The following is a 22089-nucleotide window of genomic DNA, read 5'->3' as shown; positions in this document are numbered from 1 at the left end:
TATGGAATGTGTGAAAGAGAGATGAAGAGCGAGGAAGGCTTGGAAGAGACTGGTGAGGATGAGAACTGTTAAGGAGGACCGTTGCGAAAGTTTGCAGGTGGGCTGATAACCAATGTGTTTTGAAGAAGGATTACAAGTTTAGAAAAGGAAAGAAATAATATGTATTGCATAGGAAAGACCCAAAATGCCACCGATGAGACCAGGGCCTCATTTAATGTTACAGATGCTGCTGTTACGCACATGCAAGTTTGGCCATACACCAACGGGCTTTAGTGATGGGCAAATTCATTCACCAGGCACAAACTTGCGATGAATTACCATGTCTTGCCACCAGTGAATAAATTCGCGAAACTGCAGTGAAAATTCTACTGTGAAAAAAAAAATTGTTGTTGACAACCATTGACTACTGTATTTGGACAAAATTGCTGCATGTATAAAAATTGTCGCTTGCCCATTGACTTCAAAGCGGTTCGCAAATTTTTGATACATTCGCTAATTTTCCGGTGAAGCAAAACGGCACAGATTCGCCCATCGCTAACGGGTTTTGCTTATTCAAGTGAATTAGTTGCTAAGCACAAGATCTTATTAATCGGTTTAAGGTACAGGACTTGCTTAGCACATTATGGGTGTCCAGAGTAATTATTTTGTGGAAATTGTGGCAATTGAGGTTTTGTAAAAATACACCTATCATGACCAACCCAGCTATACTTAGTTTAATTACTGGTACATTAATATCAAGTAGGTAGGCTGGAATCAGAGCTGTGCCAAGAGGTACATGTGTGTCCCCTGTCCTACCTCACCAGCACAATATAACCGCCCTTCTTTTTACACATCAGACCCCCGGCCCCCCACATGGCACCCCATTCCTCTTGCTTACCTGCTCCTATTCCCCCTCACCCTTTCAGCACCTAGTAAGCCAGGATAGGAGCAGAATATGGCATCTATTTTTTTTTTTTGCAACCCCAGTTATATACTAGACAGTAGCCTCTTCTGCATTTACCACTTCACTTCTATTAAGTAATACATCCCAGAGTGTCTTTTTGGGGACTTTTAGAATCTTTAAGGAAAGACCATCTCCTATGGAAAAATTATTTCATTTTTCTCTGTAATAATAAAACAGTGCCTTGTACTTGATCCAAACTAAGATATAATTAATCCTTATTGGAAGCGAAAGCCTAATGGGTTTATTTAGGGACAGATTTATCAAAATGTAAGTTTAGAGCTTAATAAATAAAAACCCACCAATGTTCTATTCATTCCTGTGGGACTTTTTCGAACCATATCAAATGATTAATTCTAACTTTGAACCATTGATAAATAGAATTCTACAAATAAATAGAATGCTATGGGGCAGATTTAAAACCCTCGAATTTGACCCTCGAAGGATAATCCTTCGAATTCGAATATCGATCGAAATCGTTCGATAAAATCGTACGTTTTTAAAAGATCGATCGAAGGATTTTTATTCGACCAAAAAAAACTGGGGAAGGTCACCATAGGCTAACATTGGACTTCGGTAGCTTTAATCTGGCGAAGTATGAAGTCGAAGTTTTTTTTAAAGAGACAGTACTTCAATTATCGAATGGTTGAATGGTCTAACGATTTTTCCTTTGAATCTTTCGAATGATTCGATTAGATCGAATTCGATTGAATTTGACCAATTCGATGGTCGAAGTACCCGAAAAAATACTTCGAAATTTGAATATTTTTTTATTGGAACTATTCACTCGAGCTTAGTAAATCTGCACCTATGTGTGTGTAGGTTTACCAAAAATAACTTCAGTACAGATTTTACATCCCTATACAATATGTGGTTCATAAGCAACACTTATTAAAGGTTGTTTGTGGTATCCAGAAAAAAAGCCTTAGTTAACCCACTATAGCTTTAAGGTAATTTCTGAATAATTGATTCTGACAAGATCAATATACAGCCATGTTTCTGCACTGAAAGGGCAGTAGTAACTAAAAACCCGTCACTCCTTATTATAGAGTCAAACAAATATAGCATTTTACAAAGAAGGGTTTCCTTAAAACGAGAACAACTCATTTTATGCCCCTAGTGTGTGGTGAATCACTCATCATCACCTCCTTGAATCTAATGATCTACCTTGTAAGGACGAAACATGGAGTACAATAGCTTCAGTTGCTCTGTTTACATAGTTACATACATACTTAAATCGGGATGAAAAAAGACAAACTCCATCAAGTTCAACCCTTCCAAATGAAACCCAGCATCAATACACACACCCCTCCATACTTTCACATAAATTATATATACCCATATCTATCAAACTATAGTGTCAAGACCGCCGGGAGCGCGAGGAGTCGCGTCCGCTCCCGGCGGCGAAGAATTCAAGATGGCGGCGCCCAGTCAACCCACGTGGGTTCCGACGCCGGCGCCGTGACGTCAGCGCGGCGCGACGGTCGCAGGCGCGCTGACGCTGGCGCAAGGGCGCCAAATTCAAACATAAAAGGACGCCTGAGACGCCAAGATGGCGCCCGAAAATAGGATTCTGTTCCCTGAGAGTTTCCTGGGTTCCCTTGCTGTTTTCCCTACTTATATCTGCCTGATTCCTTGTTGTGACCCTTTGCCTGGACCTGGACTTCGCTGATTCTCTGCCTGCTATTGACCCCCTGCCTGGACTTTGGACTTTGATTATATTCTGCCTGCCTTGTGACCTGTAGCCTGAACCCGATTACCCTTTCTGCTTAATCCCTGGATACCACGATCCTGATCCCTCCTGAGGGGCTTCCTCCTAGATCCGGACTACTCCCCAGAGGGGGCTCCCGGCTCCCTGACATATAGAGTTTAGTATCACAATAGCATTTGATATTATGTCTGTCTAAGAAATCATCCAAGTCATTCTTATAGTCATTAACTGAATCAGCATCACAACATCACCCGGCAGTGCATTCCACAACCTCACTGTCCTGACTGTGAAGAACCCCCTACGTTGCTTCAAATGAAAGTTCTTTTCTACTAGTCTAAAGGGGTGGCCTCTGGTGCAGTGATTCTCTTTATGGGTAAAAAGGTCCCCTGCTATTTGTCTATAATGTCCTCTAATGTACTTGTAAAGTGTAATCATGTCCCCTCGCAAGCGCCTTTTTTTTTTTACCCAAAACAACTCCAACCTTGGGGTCAATAAATAACAAAAACCATATTTATTAATGAATTAAAACAACAGATGAACAAAGTATGTTCAACACTGTTCATTGAACTCATGTTGAACATGTGTATTGCCCCTTTCAATTGGTTGCACAAGTGTTTGGAATTTAGCTTCTAGTCCCTGTGACTCAGTGTGAACATCATGTTGCAATTATTTCCTGTAATGCCAAAAAAGCTAAGAGCTTCAATTTACTACTGCTAAGATCCGGCGGAGATAAGGTTCCACATTATGAACCCTTTCTAGCATGCGTCAATATCACACCCAGTTACATACATATGTGAAGAGGCTACATTTATGCTTGGGGCACCCTTCCAGCACTTCTCTCTTGTAGGAGTAGCTCATGAAAAATGTTCAAATGTCAAACTTAGAGGAGCAACCTGGGCACGGCACTGAGTCTGACACAGTATGAGTTTCAGGTTAATTCACCATTTGTCATGGCTCTGCGCTGCCTGAACGTTTCTGGCCAGAAAATATCCTATAACAATGCAATAAACGTGCCTGCAACAGAATATTTAAACTATGCAATTGAGAAGAGTATGGATAAGATTACCATTTGTGTATCAGTTAATGAAGAAAACCTATTTCCAGGTGTCTTTTTCCAAGTTTTTTTTTTTAAATTAGTTTCTTCACCTTCCAGGATTACAGTTCAGAATTCACCCCAATAGCCTAGATGAAGAGCAAAAGGAAGGCCACAGGAAAACAGCAAGGGAGCACATCACGGAAACACATGAAAATGGAAATGGTATATTTTTAGTACTTTGTATAGCTATAATCACAAATTATACTTCTGTACCACTACTTTTCTCTATAGCTTTATTTATTATAGTATATTGACCCTAGGAATAATTCTGATTGCTCCTCAGATGTCAGAAGGGACTTGTTGAGAAGATTGGCCACGTTTTTCGCCTTCCTTAGTACAAAAAAAGACCCACATAGTTAATATACCATAAAACAGTTATATGCATCGTTATTTAAGGGTTCTGGAGACAGATGGTGATCATCTCCTTATTGTGTCTGCATTATAATAGGAACTTGTATAGAAAGGGTGATGTTACAGAAGAAACAACAAAAGTACAGCCTGAAGTTGCATTGGAAAAAGCCATGTCTCTTTGCAAGGGATAAACATATAGGAGATTCTCTTGTAACATTAAAACAGCAACTATTAGGCCACCAACCAAAATTATTCGGTGTAAATGGGGACTTTTCTTTGACCGTTTATGTCCAATAATATCCCAAGGAGATTAATTAATTAATCCCCAATCAAAAAATTATTCTGTATCTCTAGACTCAACTTCCATCTTGTCAAAATACCCTCTTACCCAACATTAATGGTGGTCCCAACTTGCTTTGGCTATGGTGAACCCCAACACTGTATATAAAAGCCAAAACTGAGCAGGATTTACTTAAGGGACCAATGCATTAGTCAAGAAATGTAGTCTACGAAAACTGTGAAAAGTGGTAAATAGTTGAAATTATGATATAGGATTTTGTTTGAGATGAAATGGCACTCCACCTTTTGCCTCCTTTAGCATAGGGTAGTGGGGATTTCGGCTTGTTTCGCCGCAAAAATGACGCCCATAGACTTGTACATGCGTCCAAAACATTTCGCCCATAGACTTTAATGGGCATCTGCGACATTTCGCCGGCGGAGAATTTTTGCCGAAATGAAACGGGTCAAATTCGCCAATCCCTATAGGGTAGGATTCCCCAACCTTTTTTACCCATGAGCCACATTTAAACATAAAAAGAGTTGGGGGGAGCAAAACAAGCATGGAAAAAGTCCCTGGGGTGCCAAATGAAAGCTTTGATTGGGTATTTGGTAGCACCCATGTGGACTGGCCAGCAGGAGAGTCTGTTTGGCAATACACCTGGTTTTTATGCAACAAAAACTTGTCTGCAAGCCTGGGTTTAAAAATAAGCACCTACTTTGAGGCCACTGGGAATAACATCCAAGGGGTTGGTGAGCAACATGTTGTTCACGAGCCACTGGTTGGAGATCATTGGCATAGGGTATACCTAAAATTGATTAGTTCCAATTATTTATTTTTATATGTAGCTGTAAATATTTTCTATGTAGAATGGTGTTGCTCCAGTCATTGCTGGTACTGGTATAGTGGGGTCAAAGTAAAAGCCTTGATCTTGTGAAAGATAAAAAAATTAATAAAGCAGCACAGAGACAGCAACCATTTTCTTCTATCATATAAAAAGCCTACAAATCCAACATAACTTTTGCAGAGCTCTGCAAAAACATGCTTAAAGAAGGCATGTAAAATCTCTTTCCACATTTGGGTGTAGCCACATTATCTCAAAAGGAATTCAGATATATCTGCAGTCGTCTGTCAAAGCTACATTCTTAGGTGTAATTTAAATATGTTGGCTCAAGATTGACAGGCTTGGAAAACCTAGGATATTACTGTAGGATACCTCCAGTACCTTTCTCAGATACGTAGAAATACAGAAAAAAAAATTAAATAAACCCAGGTACCTTCCAGTAATCTCATATGGTATACATTTGTTCTATGTATGAAGGTCCCATTCAGAAGCGGGACGAGGTTTATACCACCCACAACTTTATTTTGAACAGTTGAAAGACAGATGTTCCTGTTGCATCACATTCCAGCTGTACCAAGTACAGCATCAATATTACTATAGTAAACTTCAAAACACAGAGAGGATGAAATAGAATATAAATTAAATCAAGAATGTAAAGAGCCTCCACTGTGGTCTTTATAAAGGACGAGGGCTGTGTGAGTAATTACCAGTTTGAACTACAGGCTCTATATTCCTCTTTTAATGTATCCTGGAATCTGCTTGGAGAATATTGAAAACCGTGACCTGCACCCCCAAGTAACTTCGCTTGCACATGTAAATATGCTCTTTTTTGTTGCTATAATTAATGGCAACTATAAATCAGAATATTGGTGCACATTCCCTTTATATATTTGCAATGCTGCATAAAAATGCGTGGACCTTTAGCCAGTGGTTAGGACTCCCCAATGAGACTTGCACTGATGAGACAGTGAGCTTAAATACTGTAGGGTCCTATGTTATAACTACAAATCAAGTGCAAGCATTAGACAGTAATGTGAGTGCATTAAAGCTTTTCAGGGGTTGTTTACCTTTAAATTAAGTTTTAGTATGATGCAAAGAAGTGATATTCTGAGACAATTTGCAACTGGTCTTCTGATGGTTTTTGAATTATTAAGCTTCTGGTTCAGTTGCTCTCTAGTTTGGAATTTCAGCAGCTGGTTGCTAGGAATCAATTTGACCCAGTAACCAGGCCCCAGCCCCAGAATGAGAGACTGGTAAATCAAAAGGAGTGGGCCTGAATATAGAGAGATTAAATAATGTACTCTCACAGTGCAATTAGCTGAAGCTGGAAAGAGTAAAGAGAGAAATGCAAATATTTAAAAAAGCTATAAAAGATCAAAAAAATTATGACAATATGAAAGCGGCTGAGAATGGGACATTCAATTACATAATAAGGGGATCATTTATTAACAAATTTAGATTTTTTTCCACGAATCTCTAAAAAATTTGTGGGTTAAAAAAAAAAGCTCTAAAAATTTGAGATGTATTAGAAACCACCAATACAAAACTTTGTCAGGTAAAAGTTGTTGAGGTCCTATAGAAGTCAGTGGGAGCTGTGCTGATCCTATTGGACCGTTTTAAGTAAATTTTCGGATTTATTTTTGCTGGGAAATGTCCAAAAAGTCAAATTTTTTGAGATTTTAGAGGTATTTGGATTTTTAGTGCATTATTCTCCATTAAAATCTTTTAAAAAAAAATCCATGGCATGGATAGTTTTATATTTTGTGAGTTTAGCCATGGTTTCAAAAACTCCGACCTTTGATAAATAGGCCTTCACGTGTTAACCTCAAGGTGAACAACTCCTTTAATATACCTTCTAACAGAATCCATCAAGACACCATGGCCAAAGAGACAACCTATGTTAAGATTTTGAGGTCATCATTTAAGCAAAAAAAAATTGCAATTCATATTACATGGGGCCTGTGCATACTGCTCTGTAGAGTACGGCAGTCACCTGGTGCCTAAAGTAACTTCCTCAGGACCTCCCTCAGCAACTAAAAATATTTGTGGCCCCCATCCACTAAGCATAACCTGTGATCCTCCCATTCCCCCAGCACATGTATACATCTGGTAGAACATATGGAAAGTTTGCCCCTTTTTCTTGGGAACTACTGCACCCTGCACCCCAAATTATTACACCACTGGTTGTCACCCCTGTTTCAACAGCTACATATACCTGTAGTTCAGACAGGCCCTTTGAGGTTTTAATGGTTTATATCTCTGTATGAGTCGGACTCGGCCGACAGGATACTGGCATCAAAACCTGGTGGGCACTGACAGCCCAGACTCGCTATTGGCGATACCAACCGATCTCTCTACGGCACCAGGTCCCCAGCAGGAAAACAGGTAGGCACATGGGGACGGAGGGGAATTGTGGCTGGGGCGGGTAATGGCCTGAGGTGACTAATGTGCCGCTGAGGGACCCACAGACTGACCCTGTCTCTGTACTATTGATTATAATTTAGATAAATTGGATAACAGTTGATCCTATATAGCATAACATTGCAGAGTTCTGTTGTTAATATAATAAACCTATTTTCCAGCTCTGCTTCATGCACATTGTTCCACGCTGGCGATGAGCTGTACTAAATCTGTAGGCAAGTAACAGCTTCATTTGCAACGTGTTAATCCTCATTAACATGCATTCTGTTATCAGCCAGGGCAAATGTCTTCTGAAGGGGGGAGCCAGATTAACAGTTCCTACAAACGTTAAGCTACTCTATCTGCCAGAGTATTCTATGTGACATTTTGAATTTTGCGTGAGTCTTCATTAAGATTAACGAATATTGAAATACAGCACTGGCCGAGTTAGAAAGAAAAGGCACAAAATATTACACAAGTTGTTTATTAGGTGGACCCTGTCCACTCAAAATAAAAATCACAGGGTGTTTCCTATACATTAAGCACCAACATAAGGGGTCATTTACCCACAATGCAACACATTTCCCATAATTCCAGCATTGAAAGGACAATTGGGGGGAAGTAATATGTTTCACTAGCGCAAAAAACCTGCGCAAAGATGCTTGCGAACGTTAGCGACCATGTTTACAACCTTTTTGACTGATGAAAGATAACGACTTTATCGAAAAGTTTGCGAACAAATGTTTTTTGAACAGTCGTAGGTGGTTATTTATCGCAGTCCGAATGTATCTCAATATTTTTTGCTACAGACCCCGATCAAATCTGCTCCGTTTTTTAACGCTTAGTTATTATTACATTTTCCCGAAAATTTGCTTTGCGGGAAAAAAAATTCAGATTTTCGCGATTTTTCTTGATTTTTTTCATCCGATTTTCACGAATTTCGCCATTTTTTTTGAACTTTCACCCGAAAACTCCAAAATCTTCGGGGTATTGCACATAAGCCCAGCTCACTTCTCCCATTGACTTATATGCAACCTTGACACGTCTGGGATTTTAAGATCCAGACTTTTCCATCCTCAGGGTTTAATAAATTCCGAAAAATTCGTCAGATTTTATTTTAAAAAAATCACATCTTTTCGCGATTTTTGCATTCGGAGTTTAATAAATAACCCCAGTAGTGTAATGTAATTAAATTTCGCAAGTGTAAAGTCTTTTTAGCGACAAAATATTTACCGAAACTCCAGAGCAGATGTTAGAGAGAGAGAAAATGTACAATGTAATATTCACCAGCGACTGTTACATTGCGAACAGTGCTACACATTTGCAAAGACGTCATTTTAAATAATGCTTGCGTTTAATTACATTCCCCCATAGGGTCTGCTTTGTTAAAATGTTAAAACAAGACCTGCATATGCGCTTTGATAAGCATCAGCCAAGATTGTACTGAAAACATTCTTTTTGGTTGGAATCACCTGGAATCACATTTGGTATTGAAATAATGTCTGCAACCGATTTCTAAGTTGCACTTTTACTGCAGAAATTGACTCAGGACGCTGTGGGAACCCATGAGTTATTGCCACCTTCTAGAGAGGCAGTAGCTCCCAGGTTCCTTTACATCAATAGGTGCACTTGGTGGAATTTTCAGAATAAAGAACAGGCAGAATAAAAAACAGATGTTTGTGTGGGTTCTAAATGACCCCAAGCATTATGCCGCTTATTTTAAGAATGATATGATTATAGCAGTTGTGCTTCTGTTTGCGGGCAAATTGTGAAAAGAGTCACAACGGAGCTCACCTTTTGATGCAAACTGTGTAGAAGTTGCATTAAGTATTTTCAGAGTGGGGGTTGTGTGTTCAAAAACAACGTTTGCAACTGATTGACTGGGCATCAGTTTAATATGACTATTGACGAAACTCGATGTGGAAACCCTGTAGTTACATAGTTACATAGTTAAATTGGGTTGAAAAAGGACAAAGTCCATCAAGTTCAACCCCTCCAAATGAAAACCCAGCATCCATACACATACCCCTCCATACTTTCACATAAATTCTATATACCCATATCTATACTAACTATAGAGTTTATATCACAATAGCCTTTGATATTATGTCTGTCCAAGAAATCATCCAAGCCATTCTTAAAGGCATTAACTGAATCAGCATCACAATATCACCCGGCAGTGCATTCCACAACCTCACTGTCCTGACTGTGAAGAACCCCCTACGTTGCTTCAAATGAAAGTTCTTTTCTTCTAGTCTGAAGGGGTGGCCTCTGGTATGGTGATCCTCTTTATGGTTAGAAAGGTCCCCTGCAGTTTGTCTATAATGTCCTCTAATGTACTTGTAAAGTGTAATCATTTCCTCTCGCAAATGCCTTTTTTTTTTCCCAGAGAAAACAACCCCAACCTTGACAGTCTACCCTCATAATATAAGTCTTCCGTCCCTCTAACCAGTTTAGTTGCATGTCTCTGCACTCTCTCCAGCTCATTTATAACCCTCTTAAGGACTGGAGTCCAAAACTGCACTGCATACTCCAGATGAGGCCTTAGCAGGGACCTATAAAGAGGCATAATTATGTTTTCATCCCTTGAGTTAATGCCCTTTTTTATGCAAGACAGAACTTTATTTGCTTTAGTAGCCACAGAATGACTTTGCCCAGAATTAGACAACGTGTTATCTACAAAAACCCCTAGATCCTTCTCATTTAAGGAAACTCCCAATATACTGCATTTATATTATTTTTGCATAATATAAGTGCATAACGTTGCATTTATCAACATTGAACCTCATTTTGGAGTTTGCTGCCCAGTTCCCCAACTGCATCCTGCATGGAACCTATAGTTCTGCACAATTTAGTATCATCTGCAAAAATAAAAACAGTACTTTCAATGCCCACCTCCAGGTCATTAATAAACAAGTGGAAAAGCAAGGGACCTAGTACAGAGCCCTGCGGTACTCCACTAACAACACTGGTCCAATTAGAAAATGTTCTATTTACCACCACTCTTTGTAGTCTATCTTTTAGCCAGTTCTCTATCCAGGTACAAATACTATGTTCCAGGCCAACATTCCTTAATTTAACCAGTAACCTTCTGTGTGGCACTGTATGAAATCTTTAGCAAAGTCTAAGTAAATCACATCCACTGCCATCCCAGAATCGAGGTCTCTACTTACCTTCTCATAAAAAGAAATTAAGTTAGTCTGGCAAGATCTATTACGCATAAAACCATGCTGGCACAAACTCATATAACAGGATTTACTAAAGGGTGAAGTGGCTAAAGCTGGTGAAAATTTGCCAGCGTTACTTCATTTCACCACTTCGCCACTAACGGGCGCTGGCGTAATTACGCTAGCGAATGTGATAAGACTGTAGCACAACTTCGCACTCTAACGCCAGGCGAATTTTCGCTTACTGGATTTGCCCCATAGTATTATTATTATTAATACTTACCACCACCCTGGTCCTAGTAGTAGGTACAGGATCTCCACAGTGGATTTATATGGTAGCTCCAGGGTTACCACAGTCTGGTCCACATACTGACAAAACCTGCTTTGGAAAACACTGGAGCTACCGCCACAAGCCCAGGGGGGCTGTAGCTCCAAATTAAGTTTGTCTTATCCCTGATCCCATCAGAAACTGCTAAACTAATTATTTCCTATGTTTCTTACTGCTGGGAATAAATGAAAACACAAGGTACATAAGAGGCCTAATGAACCCAGCGCCCACCGGGAAAAATCCCTGTCCCCCGGCAAGCAAGTCAGACTATGATATAGACTATGTTTTGCACTTTTCATATTTTTTCTGTATTAAAATGTCAAGTGATTTCCATCGGCTAAAGATTAACCATATTGACTGATACGATATTAAGATGTATACATGTATGTGTCATGAAATGTTTTTTTTTTTGTGTATCATAAAATACATTTTACAAAATTTACAAAATAAAAGTTTCTCTTAAGATATGATTGTCTACAGGTGAGTAAAAATCATGTAATAGTCACAGCAGAACTAGGCAAAACTATGTGAGTGTTAACACTTTTAAAATTGGCAGGTTTGGGTTACACTACAGACCATGAACCCAGGAGTTGCACTCCCACTTGCATGTGAAGGTAAGGGATCAGAGAATCTGTAGGTCGCCTATCGTCTTACATTAAGTACTATATTAAGAGGGGAAGTGTTATCCCTGGGTTTTGTTGGAAAATATTTATCCAAGTATACAAGACCTAACAGCATTTCCATCTTATTAATTTGCGAACTTTCTCAAATAACTCACACCATGCTTCATGGTCTTTATGACTTTGCTTTCCCTTTAGGCAAGAAGAATATAAAACAAAATGAGGCTACACACAACCAATCTGTTTAAACATAATTGTATTTTTCATATAGCCCAAAAAGATGTCAGTTAGTAAATCTCCAACAGACGTAGCAATAACAGCTGTACAGAATTAAAATTAACCTTTCTTCTAAAACAGTTTCATTTAGTCTTTCCCAAAGCTTTCTCCAGTAGCCTCAAGCACTGCCCACCATACATCTACTTCAGCTGAAACTACAGCGCCCAGGTGCCCTGACTCCCATGTTTATTCCCAAGCAAGAATATCTCTCCAAACAAACAAGTGGATAAACTCATCCTCCTTTTTGTGGTAGATGAGAATTAAAACGAAATTACAAATGAAACTTTTAATTGTTTGTTTTTTGCTTTTGCCCAAAAGCAGCTGTATTAAATTCCACTTTTTGCCATGCCGAGGCTTTAAAATTTCATTGAAGCAATAGTCATCCAAATATAAAAAGAAACTCTCCTTTAGATGTGGGCAAACAAATTTCTGCCCGCATCAAGCAGCACAGATAGGCACATGCGTCCCCCACAGCAAAGTCCTTGTGTGGGAAGATGTTAAACAAGAAAAGAACAAAAGAGCCTAAAGAAAGGTTGTTCAAGTCTTAATAAATTGTAATTTCTGGGCACATGGCCTGGCTTGTGGGGAATTGCATTAATAAATATATTGTATGTCCAAAAGCATCTGGACAAATGCCTGGTCAACATCTCTTTCCCACATCAAAGAGATTAATATGAAATTGGTCCTTCTTTTTGAACAGCCTATTCTGGGAAGAATTTCTACTAGATGTTGGACCATTGCTGGTAGAACTTGACTCCTTTCAGTCACATGAGCATTAGTGAGGTTGGGCATCAGGACCGGCTGTCAGCTGATGTTCCAGGTGATGTTCCACGGGTGTTCATGTAGGTCAAGTAAATTCTCCCTCACATCTTATCAAACTCATCTCATTCAGTAGGAAACCATGCTTATGACTGAAAGGAATTGTTTAATATGCTCTTGGTAGAACCACAACAGTGAAGCCACAGAGTCATGTATGTACATTGAACATTCAAACTAAAAAATTAAAATGTACTTCAAGCACAACCCTGCATTACATGGATGACTGGGGTTAAATTTTATTTAAAAAAAAGAATCCTTCCTAGTAATTTCTCCCTGAACCGATGCCCTTCTTATTTCTAAACTTTAGTTAATAACATATTCACTGCATCTGCCAAACAAACCCTATGCTTTATCAACATGTTATTCTATTTTCCATCCGTAACAAAACCAATGCCTTTAGGTGAATCGTGCTGCTCCATACTGCATCGTTAGCAAACCAAATAAAGAGTAGAGGCTTGGGGAACAGAACTCCCTAGTTATACCAAGCCTCTGCACTTTTTATTCAACCAGTCATCAACCCATGAATAGATCATTTCCCCTGTATCCATTATATGTTAGCCTGCCACTGTTACTGTATCAAAGGCTTTCGCTGTATCCAAGAAACAGATATCCACTGCATTTGATTACAGTTATTCCATAAACAATAATAAATAAGTTAAGTCAAGTTATTAGTGTGGTCCAGGTGCCCCAGCCCCAAACCATCAGAAAGGGGTGCACAAAAAACCTATACTCCAATCATATAAGAGAAGTCAGGTACTCAAAAAACACATGGGGGCAGGTTTACTAAAGGGCAAAGTGGCCCTCGCTAGTGACAATTCACCAGAAATCCAATCCGCAGGGAGATCGTCAATTTACTAACAGGCATAGAGGACTAGTGAAAGAGTACATCGCTAGTGAAGTTTTGCGCCCTTTCACCAGGTTTATTTTCATTCAGGCAAACGATCGTTGCTCCACAAATTCAAGTGCACATTTTCCATTACGTTACCCCTTTCGTTTGCCAGTTTAGACCTGGCGAACTGATAATATGAAGAATACATCCTCCTCAATCTTATGTCAATGACATCATATCCTGTATGCCAAAAAGTCATAAAAATGAAAGGAAAAAAAAAACGCTGGCATTTTTTCATATTTTAAAGTGTGATTTGTATTTGAAAGTAAAAATGTTTGTTTTAACTTTTTTTAACCATTTCAGGGGCATGCAACATTTGTTTTAGGGTGGGCTCATGTCGAGGGCATTAGAGGATCCACTATGTCCTAATAAATATTTTTGTATTTTTAACTATTTTAACTACCTTATTTTTGGAGGGACTCCAATTATTTCCTGGATATTTCCTATTGCTATTTCCTGGATTTGCACTTGTGGACTGGGGTGAATCGTGAGTATATCATCCTCCTCCTCACACTAGTTTTTTGCCTGTTTGCATAATTTATTGCAACTTCATTAACTATGGTAGTGCATACATTGGCCTTTGGCACCTGTTCTTTGAGTTTTTGTTATCATTACAGAATCTCTTTTGTCTATTTTGCTTCCTTGGACATGTGTAATAATTAGTGGCCACTTCAAGCATTTGCACCAACAACACTAATAAAGTCATATAAACGACCTACATGTACCCGCCCTTTTCAAATTTCCGTAAGTGTACTAACGAAGTTTAACTAGGTAGAAACTAATGTTAGTGAAAGTCCACTATGAATTGCGTGTACTGATGAATTAACGTTAACAAAATTTCACCAGCATTTGGCTGCCGAGACGCAAATTCGCATTTTAGTGATTTAGCATAGTGGTAGCGAATTAACGGCTAGCAAAGTGGCATAAAATGTGCCGAAGCCTTTGCAGGTGAACATTCGTGAATTTGCCTCATGTTTTCTGTATTTTGAGTATACAGCGATTCTCATGATCATCTTTAAACAAAAATAGACAGAAGGCACACGTGGGGGATTACTGGATACATCAAAACGCATTATATAATATTAGTATTAGATAATTAGATAATGTAATGATAACTCTTGGACAAGTTCTCCTTACTTTTATATACTGTATGATGTCCCAAACCAGCCCTGAATAGGTAAGTACACACTATTTTACAGTTCACTATAAAGAAAGGATAAAGGCTCAGAATAGCTAGTAATACAAGCAGTGCTTCATGCCTGTAGCCAAGTCAAGGCAGAATATTGTTATGCAATACTTACAGTATGAGGTCTGCATTGGAATGGGATTTAATGATGAAATGCTCTTCTACTTCTTCCGTTTTCCCCCTTATATTCCCACCCTAATACCTGGATGAGTATAGTGTTGGCATGTTTGAGATGGGCCAAGACTCATGTTGCACCTCTTTACGATATTTATGGCCTCTGGACTCATCTGACTTTTTAAATGTGATATCATCAGAAGAGAGACTGAATTGTTATTTTATGGCAATGACACATAGAGGAATCTTGGAATTATAATTAAATATGGCTTAAAAGTAACAAAACAATGCAATAAAAGTGGTAGAGCAGGCACATTAAATACTAGGTTGCATAAGAATTGGTATTAGCAGTAGACGTTAAGTAAAACTTTATAGGTAACTAGTGAGGCCTCACCTTTAATTTGACATTTTGAAGACACTTCCTACAGAAAGATGTTCATATAACAGAAACTGTCCAAACGAGGGTAATGAAGATAATTCATGGTCTAAAAAAAAAATAAAAAAAAAAATCAGGAAAATGTTCAGTACCGTAATAATCTAAACAACCACCAGAGAAACAGGGAAAGTAGAGGATTTTTTTAACCCTGTAAACTCCAAGCTAACCAGTTCAGATAAATTATTATATAGAGTTTGTGAAAGATAACATAAAACGTAACTTTTAATCCAAGTGAGTTAAAAACACCCACGCACCCACAAAGATAATGCCAAATCTGACTCCATTATAAGTGTATGGAAGTCCGGGACCATGTCCCTAAAAAACACACATTTAAAAACCAGGCATAGGATGGATTGGTGGACAAATCGTGTAGTCAGCGTTATCTTAACAGCCTGACCACTAAAATCTTAAAGTATCCGCCATGCTTCTGTGGCCCTTCCCAAAACCTCCCTTCCAGTCATTCCCCAGCGAAAATTCTGCCTAGCTACGTGGGGAACAATTGGGAGCTAATCGCCCACCGTCCACCTATGCCACCTGCCCGACGCGTTTCACCGTATTACACGGCTTCCTCCGGGGCATAAGTGACATCTTAGAAAACACACTGGGATGCAGACCCATGGCAAAACTAGACTGTACATGTAATCTGCATGAACATAGGTAAGTGTAGGTCTGTCAAGCTTCATGTGGAGGTCCAACCATTGTTCAGGGTCCTTCTTAGCTAATAACAAGGTTACAAGTATTGGACAATATTGCTATATTAGTAATTCAGCTGAGAATATAAGATCAAATAAGATTTCCCCAAATCTCACCTTAACTGACCTTAAAGCTGCACTTTCAGGTGTAATCAGAAGAGCTAATAGGCACTTACCCAAAATCTTGTGAAAGCAGCCAGCGGGGGGGGGGGTAGTTGGGCGTCTACAAGTGCTTAGTAAATGAGAACTAGAGGGCATGCTCTTGCACTTACACTCCCCAGTGTCTTACATTATAACTTGTTTTGGCTTATTAATAAAAAAAGGGGGCTTAACAGAAAAAGTCAAACTTTCCAAAGGAGAGTTCATGCATAAAGAAGTAAACATGAATATTTAATATATTTCAGTGGGGGGGGAATGAAAAAGTAGGTTTCTGATGGCAGCCCTGAATTAGTTGGACACTGTATTATTCTGCCGGTAAATTCTATGCTAATACAATCTGGCTCATAAATAAACTCAAAAAATGGACAACACTATAATATAGTATGATACAACTACACTTTTTGGAAAAACAAACACACAAATAAAAAGTTAAAGACTTATGGTAACTTAATATGATGTCACTACTTATGTCGTAGAGGATATTTATTGACTTGTTTCAGATACGAAAGGGAAAATGTCATTGAAGGTTAAAAACCGAAATTCACCCCACAATTACAATCATTTCTTTTGATTTACAATATTTAATAAACAACAGTTTTTTTTACTTGAAAAAATAGTGCATGCATACTAGATAGCCTATTAAAAACAGGACTCAGAAGAACAGAACTATTAATATCACTGAAGTAATAGCATTAGTAACATAGCATTTCTAAATGCAAACTGTGGGAGAGGGGAAGGAAGAAATTTGCTTAGCTTGGCATTAAACGTTCTCTAAAATTAATGACCAAAATAAATTGGGGTTGGGTGGGGGTATAACAGATCATTTAACCTAACAGCAGACTTGGGTCTACAAGAGCAATGGTACTAAATTATTCACTAGGTGTATTGTACTTTAAGACAGGAGTAAATAGAGACCAGACATCATAAACCTATGTCTAAATGTTCTCTTAATAGCCCAGAAATCTTGCACTCACTTTTTTTTTGGTACCCAAATTAAGAAAATTTGGAATAATGCAATGTACCTGTTCCATTTCGGGGGGGATTAATGGCAGAAGTACAGCTAATGAAAATGCAGATGAGATGTGTTTTGGCAGCACTTTGTAAAATCTTCCAGGAAATGCTTTGAAAATGGCCAGCAACCAATCAGAAACCTGGCATTCATTACAAGGCCTTTGAATTTAAAAGATACTGATGTTCTTCTCGACCATCATCCTTTATACCCCAAAGACAGCGGAAGGCTCTGCCTGCATCTAAATGCTTTAAAGGTGTAGTGCAAATAACTCAAGTGAAAGAGATGGGGTGTGTTGGAAAGGTCTGTCTGTTTTTTATCTATAGTAACATCTGCAGCTTTGATTTTTACAATGTACCACTTAAAATCATTAGGTATGTATAGATTTGGAGTGTACACTAAAACTGGGTTGCTGTTTTCTGTAGCATGCAGCAGGCCAAGCAGGGAAACTGGCATTTCATTGCTTTAACAACCTATGTGATTGCAACAACAAACTGTAGGATTATGGGTATAGCTGTAATTCAAAAGAGTTTATATTTTTTGGAATGTATTTATGCTTAAAGCCTTTCTTGATTTATTTTGGTGGAAACTTGTCTTAAAGTATGGCAAGCTCCAGCATTAAACAAACACATTTTTAAACTGTATAAATTCAAAGTTCCAGCAAGAAAACTTCAAAGGGTCCTCAATTAATTTAAAATGTGCCTATTGCTCCTAAATTACCCTGGCAACCATGTATTGATTTGTATGAGAGACTTGAATATAAATAGGGTAGGGCCAGAATAGAATAGACAGATGAGTAAAAAAAAAGTAGGATTCGCCCATCACTAACCACTTTTCCCCATATAGGAGTATGAATCTCTGCCTATTATAGATTCAAATATAGATATCAAATTTCGCCTACGGTAGGTAATGTTACTCTTATGAGGCTGTAATGGGATTTGCCTTACTTTGGGTTGGTTTTCTATCAATTGTATTAAGTGTCGGAAGATTTTGGAAAGGTTGACCATGAAGGACTGTTTTTAAGCTTCATTTCTTTAGTATCAAGCAAAATATGAATGTGATTCTCACATATATGACATGAACTAAGAGATGGTGCCCCTCGGATGGATTTGCCATCTAAACAGAATGAAAGACTAAAGACTGCCCAAACTAGTTTTGGAGGCAGGCTGCAAGGGGACCCAAATAAGAGGAAGGCCAAGATTAATCTGGAAATGTACAAGAGGCCAGAAATACTTAAAACCCTATAAAATGTGCAGAGTAAAGCTCACATGCCTCATTCCAGTGGTATAAATAGTGTGAGCTGCCCCCCTTCCCCCGCAGGCAGGAGAGCAGCTGGGGGGGGTTATTTGCAACCAAGGGGTCTGCTTCTTATATAGCGGTGTTTCCAAAACAAGGTACTCACTAAGCTCTAGGATGTTGCTCTCAGTGGCCTCAAAGCAGGTGTATATTTTTAATTCCTTGGAGGCAAATTTTGGTTGCATAAAAACCAAGTGTACTGCCAAACAGATTCTCCTTTAGGCTCCCAGTCCCCATAGGGGCAAATAAATATCAAATCACAGCCCTTAAGAACCCCCCTAGAACTATATTTATGCTTGATTTGCTCCCAGTCTCTTTTTACATTTGAATGTGGCTCACGGGGTAAAAAGGTTTGGGGATCCCTGGTCTATAGTTTTGCCATTGCCTCATGCTATATACATAGTACAGCCTTAAAATAAAAAAACATGAGATGTTTTATGTGCGAAGACATGCAAATCACTCCTCACTATGCCAAGCGTTTTTCTCTGCTTCACTGCTTTCTACTTCCTACCCCCATATTCCAGTACCTTGCACGGATGGGATCTAACAAAATTGAAACAGACTCTGAATATGTGACTCTGAATTATTAGGCTGTATTGAGTGAACCTGCTTCAGTTGACCTCATGTTTCATTTTTCTTTGTAGAAATGTCTTTTTTTAACACATTATAGGGCAAACTGTGTTCCTTAACCTAATATTTAGAGGCAGGGGCAATGAAAGTATTGAGCTCTGCAGCCACCACCCCAAACCCCAGAAATAGCCATATTTGTATGGGAGTGCTCATGACATAACCATAGAATGCTCCTATTCACATAGGAACCCACATAGGGGCAGATTCACTAAAGGGCGATTGTCACCAACGAACGATTTTCCACATTTTGTGCCATATCGCCAGGCGAAAATTTCTCATCACTGCGCAAATTCACTAGAATGCAAAGTAGTGTCCTGAGCGCCGAACACTGGCGACATTTTGCTAGTGTTACTTCGGCAGTGCAGCATTTCAAAGCGAAATTACGCTAGCGATCGTTTCTGCCTATTGAAACCTCATTAGTCCTCTTACACTTAAGTCAATTTAAATAGGGGGGGCACATTAAAGCCATATGAGCGTCTTTATTAGAGATGTTAGTACAAATGCTTGAAGTGGCAACTTTTTATTACAAATGTCCAAGGAACCTGAATAAAGACAAAAGTGATCCTCTAATGCTCTAAACATGAGCCCAACCTAAAACGAATGTTCCATGCCCCTCAAATGTCTGGAGAAAAATGTTAAGCCAAAAAAGTTTAATAGTTAAGACTATTGCAGGCAATCCTGCTTAAAAAAAGGACAAGTCGCCAGTGTTTTTACTACTTTAATGCATTTCCGGCAGACAGGATATGATGTAACCAACATAAGATTGAGGAAAATGTAGCTTCATTTTAGCAGTTCGCCTGGTCTAAGGTGGCGGAGTTAACTCTGACGAAAGAGGTAAAGTTCAGTGAAATTCGCACTTTACTTAATTTGCGGAGTAACAACCATTCGCCAGATTGTAAAGCCGCCTGGTGATAGAGTGCAAAAAACCATAGCAATGGTCCTGTTCGATAGAGAATTGGCGCCTACACCTGTTAGTAAATTGGCGATGTCCCTGAAGATGGGATTTCTGGCGAAATGTCGCTAGCGTTAGTCACTTCGCCCTTTGGCCCCATAGTTCATTATGAAATTGTGATTTTTGGACGAGACATAGCATATGTTTGCAATAATAAAAAGATTTGTAGATATATCAGCCTAGGACATAATTGATTCACTTTCAAATATGTCTTTATACAGCTCATTTCTGAGTGTTATGCACACTCAATTAGCAGTGGATAGGCTCAGCAATTGTTTAATTTTCATTTCCTTTTCCAATTGAATTGGAATTGAAACCTATAGTAATCACAAAAGAGAAAGTCTATATATATATATATATATATATATATATATATATATATATATATATATATATATATATATATATATATATACACTGCATCAGCTCACAGATTGCACAAATTCATGCCTTGAGAAATGCCGTGTGGTAAGATGCAAGGTTATTCATTTGTTGCTACAAATTAGAAAGTTACAAATAAACCAAAAGGGGTACTCTAAGGGGATTCTGAGATGAAGAATTATCTGTTTGAACGCAGCTCAGTAGGAAGCAGCAGCTGCTAAAACTAACAAACCCATTGTTGGAAGGAGGACATTTAAATTAATATTAATATTAATATTGCCCCTGTGTCAAACTCTTGAAACAAGAGTCAGAAGCACCGAACAGAAAACACTGCTTTCATTTCAAGCGGCATTTACAAATACAGTCGTTTAAAAACCCCATTTAAAAAATGTTCTTGAATGTATATTGGAAAGTTGCTGAGGATTATATTTTATTGCACTATGCAAAAATGTTTTTGGGTAGAGATCTCAGTTAAAGACACAAAGCCTAGCAAGGACATGAGTGCAATTTAATTGAATGCAGAAATAAAAGATGCAAGAGATCCAGGGCACAAATAGGCACTAGATAACAAAGAATAACGTGTTGGGGGGCCAATAATAAAGAAAAAAAATGACTATAAAGAAATGAAACCTATATTCTATACTTACAGTAGTAGCCCAGCATCCCTATAACAGTGGTAATACAGGCCTTCAAAGGGGTATATTTATCAAAGAGTGAAGTTCCGCCACTCTCCATTTCTATGGGATTTTCAAAAGAGTATTTATCAATGGGTGAAAGTGAAAGTTCATCCTTTGATAAATATGCCTTTCAAAAACCCATAGAAATAAATGGAAAGTGGCAGAATTTCACTAGTGGACCGTGGCGATCTCTAACTTTAGTCTTTGATAAATGTACCCCAAAGTTGTCTACAGCAACCCCCGCCTTCTTCTATTTTTGAGGGTCAGGACACTGCATATTTTTTTTGGGGGGGAAGCCTCTGGCAATATACTGTATGTTAGTTTCTGATACAGTAGTAAGTCATCAATACTTTTTCTCCAAAAAGTGACCGTGCAGGCAGAGGTATTTTTCCAGTGCACAGACCTTCATTTCTAAAGGGCTGTGGTGGCCTTGGGCTGGTACTTTTATACTTTTCTGAGATTAAATTCTCCTTAGAAGAGGAGGCATCAGAACTGAGAGCTCCAGCTATAAGCAAATAGGAAGCATTTTCAAAGGTTACAGTTCCAGGACAGAGGATCTGTGTTACAGCCTTAACTGAGAGGTGAAATGAAATGGCAGCTTCAAAAATAAAAGCAAGAGTATTCAGCCAAGCTAAATAAACAGCAGAAATAAATTAAATTCAGCTATAAAGGACCAGGTTATCTTAATGTCTCACTTATCGGACTCCATTTTTCTAGGGAGCATATTGAGTCCTCCCAAGTGTTAGAAATACATTGTGGGCTAGCACCAGCGAGCAGGGCTCTGTGCCACAACAAGGTATCTGCTGTTGCTTGTGGAGCCATGGGGTTTTGACAGCAGC

The 22089-nt window shown here is 38.7% G+C and overlaps 1 protein-coding gene across 4 annotated transcripts in view; it reads right to left on the bottom strand.

Moving 5' to 3' along the window:
- The window catches only part of eda2r.L (ectodysplasin A2 receptor L homeolog), a 251666-nt gene that overhangs the window by 194646 nt on the left and 34931 nt on the right, over positions 1–22089 (bottom strand). For all 4 annotated transcript variants that reach the window (XM_018241095.2, XM_018241094.2, XM_018241096.2 and 1 more), the window contains one exon: positions 15413–15503. The gene's annotated coding sequence lies outside the window, so the exon portion shown is untranslated. The remainder of the gene's footprint in view (positions 1–15412; positions 15504–22089) is intronic.

The sequence above is a fragment of the Xenopus laevis genome, chromosome 8L, assembly GCF_017654675.1.
Source record: "Xenopus laevis strain J_2021 chromosome 8L, Xenopus_laevis_v10.1, whole genome shotgun sequence".
Taxonomy (NCBI): Eukaryota; Metazoa; Chordata; class Amphibia; order Anura; family Pipidae; genus Xenopus; species Xenopus laevis.
This window is presented reverse-complemented; position numbering and strand designations above follow the sequence as displayed.